General features: G+C 31.7%; 1 non-coding gene across 1 annotated transcript; it reads left to right on the top strand.

The window, feature by feature from the left end:
- The first annotated feature begins 309 nt into the window (after nt 1-309).
- Nucleotides 310-416, top strand: LOC139845801 (small nucleolar RNA R71). The gene has a single exon (XR_011758557.1). It is a non-coding gene; the product is annotated as a small nucleolar RNA R71 (small nucleolar RNA).
- Nucleotides 417-9,326: the final 8,910 nt, after the last annotated feature.

The following is a 9,326-nucleotide window of genomic DNA, read 5'->3' as shown; positions in this document are numbered from 1 at the left end:
CATTGCTCACAATTGATTCGTATTGCGTGAATATCTTTATTCATCTTTTCCATTCGTCTCTCGAAAGCATCTATTTTTGCGGAAACGGAATCAAAGTTATGGCTAGAATCGGCTCTAGCCGCTTTAGATGAGAGATATATATCTTTCTCTTGGTGCCACTCATGAGAGTGGGAGGCTGTGTTATCAATAATTTTGTAAGCTTCAGTTGCGGTTTTCTTTATAATGGAACCACCAGCTGTTATGTCGATGTCTTTTCGTGTAGCAACGTTGACACCTTGGTAGAATATTTGTACTATTTGATAAGTGTCTAAACCGTGTTGAGGACATCCTCTCAACATCCTTTCGAATCTTGTCCACGCCTCATATAATGTTTCATTTGGCTTTTGTGTGAACGTAACAATTTCTCCTTGAAGTCTCACGGCTTTAGATGCCGGAAAGAATCTTTGAAGAAATTTTTCAACTAAGACATCCAATCGCCCCTTCAGGTAACGATTCTAACCAATCTTTGGCTTCTCCCTTTAAAGTCCAGGGAAACAACATGAGATATATCTGTTCATCCTCCACTTCTCGGATTTTGAATAGTGTACAGATCCTATTAAAGGTACGAAGATGTTCGTTGGGATCTTCTTTTGGCGTACCACTATATTGGCACTGATTAGTTACCATATGTAGAATTTGTCCTTTGATTTCATAATCTGGAGCATTAACTTCTGGCTTAATAATGGCGTGACCTTGGCCCGTGCGTTTAGCTCTCATTCGATCTTCCATACTTAGAGGTTCCGTTACTTCCATAATTGAATTCGTTGAATACGAATCACTAGAGGACTCTGATTTAACGGTTTGTGGTTCAGGATCTTGGAATTGTCCTTGAATATCCTCCAGTTTCTTAGTTGTGAAATCGGGTTCAAAAGATGGATTGTCGGAAATTTGAATTGGAGTATTTGTTCGACTGGATGATGATTCTAAAGAAAAATCAACGGCGACAATATTTGCTAAATGTCTTGATCGAGTTACAGGTGGTGAACGTATGAAAGGTGGTGAACGTTTTGCTCGGTGCATTCACAGAATATCCTAGTAGTTATAAAAAAAAATAAGAAAAACTTATATAAGTTGTCCAATTAATAGACTTTTCTGATTTTGCCCACGTTTCGAATAGCCAAAAGATGTAGCAGGTAGCCAGGACCCTTTAAATCGGAAGCCCACAACTAGCCACTAACAAATCCAACTATTACTACGAACCAGAAAAATGTCAACGTCTATTAACTTAACCGCTTAAATAATTTTTCTTTCCGTTTGAGAATTAGATAAGAAATAGAGAAAATTCTAAGTCCTAAAAACTAGAGCGTCGAGAAATAAGAAAGAAATAGATTGCGCGTCGAAAAATGTCGAAAAATAAAAGGTCGAAAAATAGGCGTCGAAAAATAAAAATAAGAAAGTAGCGCGAAAAACGGCGTCGCAAAATTCTAAAGCACCTAAATCTTAGTCTAAGGAATAAGCACTTAAGGGATTTTACGGCAAACCTAAAAATTCTAGAAATAAAAATAACTATGCAAAACTAAACTTAATACTAAAAATTGTAACTATAGTCTAAAAATCTAAAGGTAATAAAACTAAAAAAAAAAAAAAAAATTTTTAATTTTTTTTTTTTAAAAAAAAACGAATTTTTTTTTTTACAATTTTTTTTTATAAAAAAAACGATTTTTTTTTTCTTAAAAAAAAAAGTTTTTTTTTTATTTTTAAAAAAGGAATTTTTTTCTTTAAAAAAACGTTTTTTTTACAACCTTTTTTTTTATTTAAAAAAAACGATTTTTTTTACAAATTAATAATTTTTTTATAATTATTATTTTTTTTAAAACTTTTTTTTTAATTCATTTACTATTCATGAATAGTAAATGAAAAGAAATTAATTAATTTACTATTCACATGAAAGCTTAATTACAAGTTACATAATATACCCCTGAAGTATTTAATAAATACGACTTTTTAAAACTTTACGTATTGATTCTAAAATATTATTATATTATTATATTCTATTTCAATATTATTATATTATTATATTCTATTTCAATATTATTATATTATTATATTTTATTTCAATATTATTATAATTAAAAATATAGCGTTTTAGCGCTCCCCGGCAGCGGCGCTAAAAACTTGATGTGTGTAGCGTGAGGGTAGGAAATAGTATTAATTTTTACTACAAAATGCGACGAAATATTACACAAGTTTTATTTATTTATTTATCGAGTGGATATACCTAAACCTTGCTACAACACTTATAGGCAGTGTACCTAATCGTAGAGTAGTGTAGTTTTTAGTAAGTCCGGTTCGTTCCACAGGGAGCTGGTGAAGTTAACGCTATATTATTAAGTTTATTTGTAAAAATATATATATAAATAAGTAGTAGTATTATTATAAAATGGGGGTTTTACCGTTTAATGACCGGTTTGTCGATTTTAAGCGTAAAAATAAATGACAAAAATTAAAGTGCGTAAAATAAATTGCGATAAATAAAATGACAGAAAATAAAATGACAGAAAATAAAAGTGCGATGAAAAATACAATAAAACAATTATGCTTATTTAAACTTCCGTAACCATGATGTTTGACTTTTTGATTTTAATTAATTGTCCAATGGGTTAATTGTCCTTTGTCCTGGATTATTTGAAACCTATGTGGTTTTTGTCCAAAATAGTTCACCGGTCATAATTATAAAATGCTCGGCAAATTATCCTTATTCCCGAAGTCAAATAATCCAACTAATTAGGGATCCGAACTGTAACAAGGTCTTAATACTTTGTTTAATGATTACACCAGGTTAACGACTGCGTGTAATCCAAGGTTTTAATTCTTTGTTAACAATTACACCAAGTGTCCTTAAATGTAATCCACCCCTGTTTTATTGGTCCATGAATATTAATTTATCCACTTGGCCGTAGTGAATAATAAATTACCCAACCCAAATAATTAATTAAATGATTGTAAAGGATGTCGTATAAACGTCACTAAATAGGACATCCATAACCATTTTATTATTATTTAGATTAATTAATTTGAAGATAGGTTCGACAGGCTCCCATGAGTTGTCGCTCAATTTTAGACAATACCCCCCATCTATTAATTGTCCATGGTCCAAAGTCCACAGGTGTCGGTCTTTTGTCCATACCCTAATTATGGTAAAAAAATCCAATTACCCCATCTTAATATTTAGCCTAACATCACGATTACTTCAATTTAAATAAGCATAATAATGACTTAGCTACTAGACATTAATTTAAAAAGGAAGAACATAGCTTACAGTGGTGATTAATCGCGTAGCGTTACACGGACAGAGTTCCTACTTTAAAACCCGTAAAACATTTCTTACAATAACCCAATTATTATTAATCTTAAATTAAACTTAATATTATAAATATAAATATAAATTACATAAGAAAGAAAGAAGATTGGAAAAAGGTGTTCTTTTTCATTACTACGTGAATTCCATTTTATAGGCAAATGTTGATTTGAAATTTTCACTTATGACCCCTTAACTATGCTCAATTAACAACTTTTTATTATTTATTATTATTCTTATTATGAATTATTTAAATATTATATTATATTCTTGAGCATAGTTAACTTGTAATTTTAGCTCCGTTGCGTCGAGCGTTGAAAGTTGGTTCATATCTCGGTTTCGAATTTTCGAACGTCCTTGCGTACAATTTAATATCTTGTTCTTTGCATTTTGTAACTTGTACTCTTGTCATTTTTAGACGTTTCTCATCAATAATTTGAACCACTTGGATTGTATCTTGTACATTTTAGCTTTTTGGACCTTTGTGTCTTCAAATCGTCATTTTCGCCTTTTGTCTTCGCACTTATTTAATATAAACGGATATCACTTGAAAATGGAACAATTGCAACTAAAATCTTGTCTTTCTTGGGGAATAATGCTATGAAATATATGTTCCTTTTTAGCCTTATCAAATATTCCCTTATGAATATTTAATAGTGCATATTTTGAATTTTATATTTAAGTTGTGTGAATTTAAAAACAAAAATTTACTTTATCTCATTTAAGTTAAGAATATGATTTTTAAAATTCGTCGTAAGTTGAAGACTAGGTCTTTGAACCGAAATTGCTTTACCCGAGGGAGGGACGAGAACTTTTATTATCATTATTTTTAATCTTATTGAATTAAAGTATGCCAAAAACATTGAAAAAATCCAAAAATCTTAGCTTTTAAAACAATCGCTACAAAAAGACAAATTTTAAAATTTTATCGAGGGACGGACTAGGACATCGATCCGAAACGACCTCGTCCTAAATAACAAGGGAAACAAAATTTTAAAATTAAGTACTTAATTGTTTCAAAAGATAATAATTCTAATTATAAAAAAAAAAAAAATATACCAAACTCCGCGAGTCGCGGAGTTTGGAGGGTAAATCCCCGCGACTCGCGGAGGTACCGAAAATCAGAAAAAAAATAAAAAGAGCTGAATGATCAGTACACTCCACAACTAAAAAACACAGCGAATTTCACAGCGAAAACCCACGAAAAACCACCCAAAAACACCCCAAAAATACCAATTTTTAACCGTTAATCACCAAATTTTTTGCTAAAATCATGTTGAGAAGGATGCTATCTAAGAATTACTCAAGAAAAACGGTAAATTTCTACACCTAAACACCATTTAATTCGAAATTTGATGTTCTTGAGCTATTTTTTCCCCAAATTGATTTTGATGCTTTTTAGTGTAATTAAGCTTAAATTGTTTATGTATTATGCTTGTATAACCTAGATTGATGCTGTTTAACATGATTAGAAGCCTTAAACTTCAAATTTTGAGTAATCTAGGGTTTGTGTTCTTGAGCAAATTTGGGGCTTTTTGATATAAACAGGTTATGGCCGATTTTTGTCATGAATTGTTGCTAAATTAAGTAGTGTAACATGTCTAGGTAGTTAAATGATCCAAACTTTGAGCCTAAACATGATTTTGAGAATTAAAGTGGACTTTTTCAAGTCTAAAATTCATGAACTTGATTTTTGAAAGATAATGCCATTTGAGACTTGTTTAATTGCTAGTAATGATTATTTTGACATGTTATTTGAGTTGAATGCTTATGAACTTGGCAAAAAATTTCGTATATGCTTATTTGAAAAAGTGTAGATTTGATAAAAATGTGAAAATAAGCTTAAGTTTGATATAAATTGATAATGTCATTGTAATTATTTTGATTGATGATTTTGCTGACACTAATGCATATTTGGATGCACAAAAAATTGTGTTTGATGTGTTTTGCAGAATGAAAGGGGTGAATCTTCATCCCAAGCCCGCAATGCTCCTGCTGAGAATTTGGAACAACAGGAGGTGGATAACTACTACAAGCAGGATGTACCTCATCCAGTCATGACCTTTTCCGATATGCACTTGGAAGAGTTGCACCCGAACCTGAGATTTGACAGACTTTGGATAGATTATCCAAAATATCAACGGGGTTTGCATACTCTTCATTCTAAGGTTGTTGAGGTACCGAGGGTCATAGAATGGGGACCCTTAGAAGCTGTAGAATTGGCCGGGCCAATTAGGGAATTACTTGTACAGAGGTATGGTAATTCTTCTTTTAATGACTGGATATGTTTATTCACCATACGTAGACCTGTATATAAAGTATGGTGTGAAGAATTGTTATGTAGTATAGAGTTGAATGATCGGGTAGCTAGTTTAACCGATCGTTCTTTTATTAGATTTTTGTTAGGCGGTTCGATGCGCCACATGTCTTTACTGGACATGGCTCAGGCTTTACGTATATATACGCCTGAGGAGTTAGCGTCTGCCGATTGTAGAGGATTGATACTAAACGGTAGAAAGATAGATGAAAATTTTGATACACACGGTGTGTGGAGTTAAATGACAAGCCATCACCGTTTCAAAGGGGGAAATTACTCTTATTTGGATATAGATAGAGCCGAATTAAGAGTGATACATAGGTTTTTAGCTAATTCAATTACACAAAGGGGTAAAAACAAGGAAAAAGTAAATGAACAGGATTTGTTTTACCATATGTGTATTCGAGACCCACAAAGCGCTGTAAGTATACCGTATTGTGTGGGTTATTATTTATCAGCTATGGTTCGGGGGATGCGACCACATAGCATAATAGGAGGTGGTATTTTTATTACTTTGATTGGTGAATATCTCGGTGTGGATATAAGTCGGGGGGGATTATTACTAGAAGAGCCGGAACCCCGCGATACTATAGGTTTAAATGTATACCATGGTGCGAAAGTTTTGAAGAGGCGAAATAACGCTGCAGTACGATACCATGGTAGACATCCACAGGTGGAGAGAAACCAGCAACAAGGTAATGTAGGAGAGGGGAATGAGATGCAAGAAATGCATAGGTTTATAGCTTCTCAGGAATACGAAAATGCTAGACAGAGAGCATTTGAAGATTGGCAAGTTCATCAGAACCAAATCATAGCTCATTGCCAACATATAGGTAGAAACTATATTCCTACACCGAAACCCATCTTCCCTCCTTGGTCTATAGAGATGCAGCCACCGTATCCTACGTATGACCCTGCCGAAGCATTCTATAGCACTTATGGTTATGCCTGGAACCCCTATTGGTACCAATATCATCCTTAGTTTACTTATTTTTTTTTTTTATTTTGTAATTTGTAATTATTGATACATTTAATATTTTTGTTAATATTGTAATCATTTTTATAATTATCTAACTTTTATTCTTAGATTTTAATAATTTTTGAATGTGGGGTAATATACCAAACTTCAAAAATATGTATATATGTTTGCAGTTTATCTTATGTACACAACAGGGTAAAACAACGCATTTTCAAAGACTGGCATTAAGTTCAGCAAAAGCAACTAATTTTGACGACAAGATGCAAAATATATATGAAATAACAACAAGACGGAATGAACAAATGATGTGCACCATTTATCATTCAGCAAACAAACGCCAATATATTTGGAAACTTTGGTAAAAATTTAATCATTTTCACACAAATCACCCTCAATAATTTAAATTGTTACTGATTTCTTGCAAATGAGGGCATTGCAAGATCTTAAGTGTGGGAAGGGGTTAAATTCTTTCGGATTTTAAAAATTTTTGATTTAAACACTTGGTTACCATTAAAAATACTAGTAACGCAGTAGTTGTATTAGAATCTAGTGCTCTCTGATAAAAAAGAACAGCCCTAGTCTTATATACTGACTACCCAATTCTAGTAAAATTTTTCAAAATTTTCAATTAAATGAATTCAAAATCATGTTTATACATATTTATGAACGATAAAACTAGGTTTTAACACCGAAATTATTGTTACCTCGGAAAGGACATAAATTAAGAAACAAACTAAAATGTCAAAATTCATTTAAAATGGAATAGAGGACGATAAAAAGAAAAATAAAAAGCCAAGTATGGGAAAATTTACCAAGTTATTTTAAACATATGTCACATATATCTGTAACAAATAACTGAAAATACTTTTGCTTTGGACTAAACTAAACTGTTTTACCCGATGAAAGAAAAGAAGAGATGGATCTACACGATGAATCAATTCCATCATTAAAAGGAAGTAAAGTCTTCCGAAAAAGACACGCGCTTCTTGATTTAGGTCATGAAGTTGTCGTCCAGACCAGCTGTAGGTTGACGAAAAATCTAGAAAAGTCATCACTAAAATCGGTTGGAAATCCACAGACCTCAGCATTAAACAGGGTCGCCATGTGGTCAGATTTATCCTAACCATGAGAAGGATTTATCTCGTACAATGGGGGGGGCACAATGCAAATTAGCTGGATAAGACTAATGAATTAGATCCCCAGAAAGGATAATCTCCTTAAAGATTAAAAATCAGCTTTTAAGACTGATATTACTCAATCCTAGAGATTGACCTTAAAGATTGAGAATTACAAACTCATGGAATTCGATGATATCTAAACTCGAGCTTAAACGAGAAAATATTTTGATCAAAATTACAAACCGATTTGTTTTCTGAAAACCCTATTTTCAATGCGTTCATTACCATTGAACGTAAAATCCTAGGAATTCACCTGGAATTCATTAGGTCACCTGAACCAAATCGGGTGTCAACCGTAAGAACGGTGGTTGCATAGCATGGTCAAAGACAAGACCTTGTGCCAGACCGAAAAATCATAGGATGATCTTTACTATCGCTCCTACCAAGGATAGTTCTAGCATCCGACACGTTAAAAGACCATAATCATCTGCATGTCAGGAGACATTGCCTTAACAGTTGCTTGTTCAACGCTTTCCTTTACAACCGGACGGTAGTTTACCGAAAGGTAATATACGGGACAAGTAAACTGGAAGTGTTGCTTTCCAAATACAAGGTTAGCAAGTGGGTGACACAAAACAGCAAGTTTTGAGCTAAAATTTTCAAATCTGAAACCCACCAAACCCACAAAAATATTTTGCAAACACCGGTAAAGGGTTATCCCGGAAAACTTATCTAGGGTAAAAACTAGATTTAATTTTCAAAAGATCAAATGTTTTCATAAAGATCCAATTTCCTTAATGGATCTAAATTTTTATAGTCATGTGGGACTGTAAACCATATCGTTACTAAAATTAACTAAAGTTCTCGTCCCTCCCTCGGGTAAAGCAATTTCGGTTCAAAGACCTAGTCTTCAACTTACGACGAATTTTAAAAATCATATTCTTAACTTAAATGAGATAAAGTAAATTTTTGTTTTTAAATTCACACAACTTAAATATAAAATTCAAAATTAATATTAAAAATTCACACCAAACTTAAAATTTGAAATGCGTAAAATTAAAAATTAATATTTTAAAAATTAAAAATTCACACCAAACTTAATTTAAAAATTTATAAATTCATATCAAACTTATATTAATTTTTCAAATATTTACAATTTTAAATATATTGTTTTTATAAAGTTTACAATATTAATTTAAGATTTAAATATTAATTTAAAAATATGGTAAAAATAAAATTAAAAATCTTTTTGTCTTTTTATCCCACTTTAATCAATCAAATATTATCAAAAATATGCGCCCCTCTTTTCGGTAAAGTAATTTCGGTTCCAAGACCTAATTTAACTCATGACGAATTTTTGAAATATTTTGGGTTGATTGTTTAAAGATATTTATACCTTAAGAATAAACGTTAAATTTCGCAGTGATGTAATAAATTTTTGAATGATATCAATAATTTCGGTCGCCAAACCTAATTTTATTCAATACCAATTTAATACTTTTTAGCGAACAAATTAGCGTTTATTATCAAAAGGTTAAAAATAAAAATAAAAATAAAAACTGTACAGACATACCT

Source organism: Rutidosis leptorrhynchoides, chromosome 4 (assembly GCF_046630445.1).
Source record: "Rutidosis leptorrhynchoides isolate AG116_Rl617_1_P2 chromosome 4, CSIRO_AGI_Rlap_v1, whole genome shotgun sequence".
NCBI lineage: Eukaryota > Viridiplantae > Streptophyta > Magnoliopsida > Asterales > Asteraceae > Rutidosis > Rutidosis leptorrhynchoides.
The sequence above is the reverse complement of the archived record's forward strand: the minus strand, read 5'-3'. Positions and strand labels throughout refer to the sequence as shown.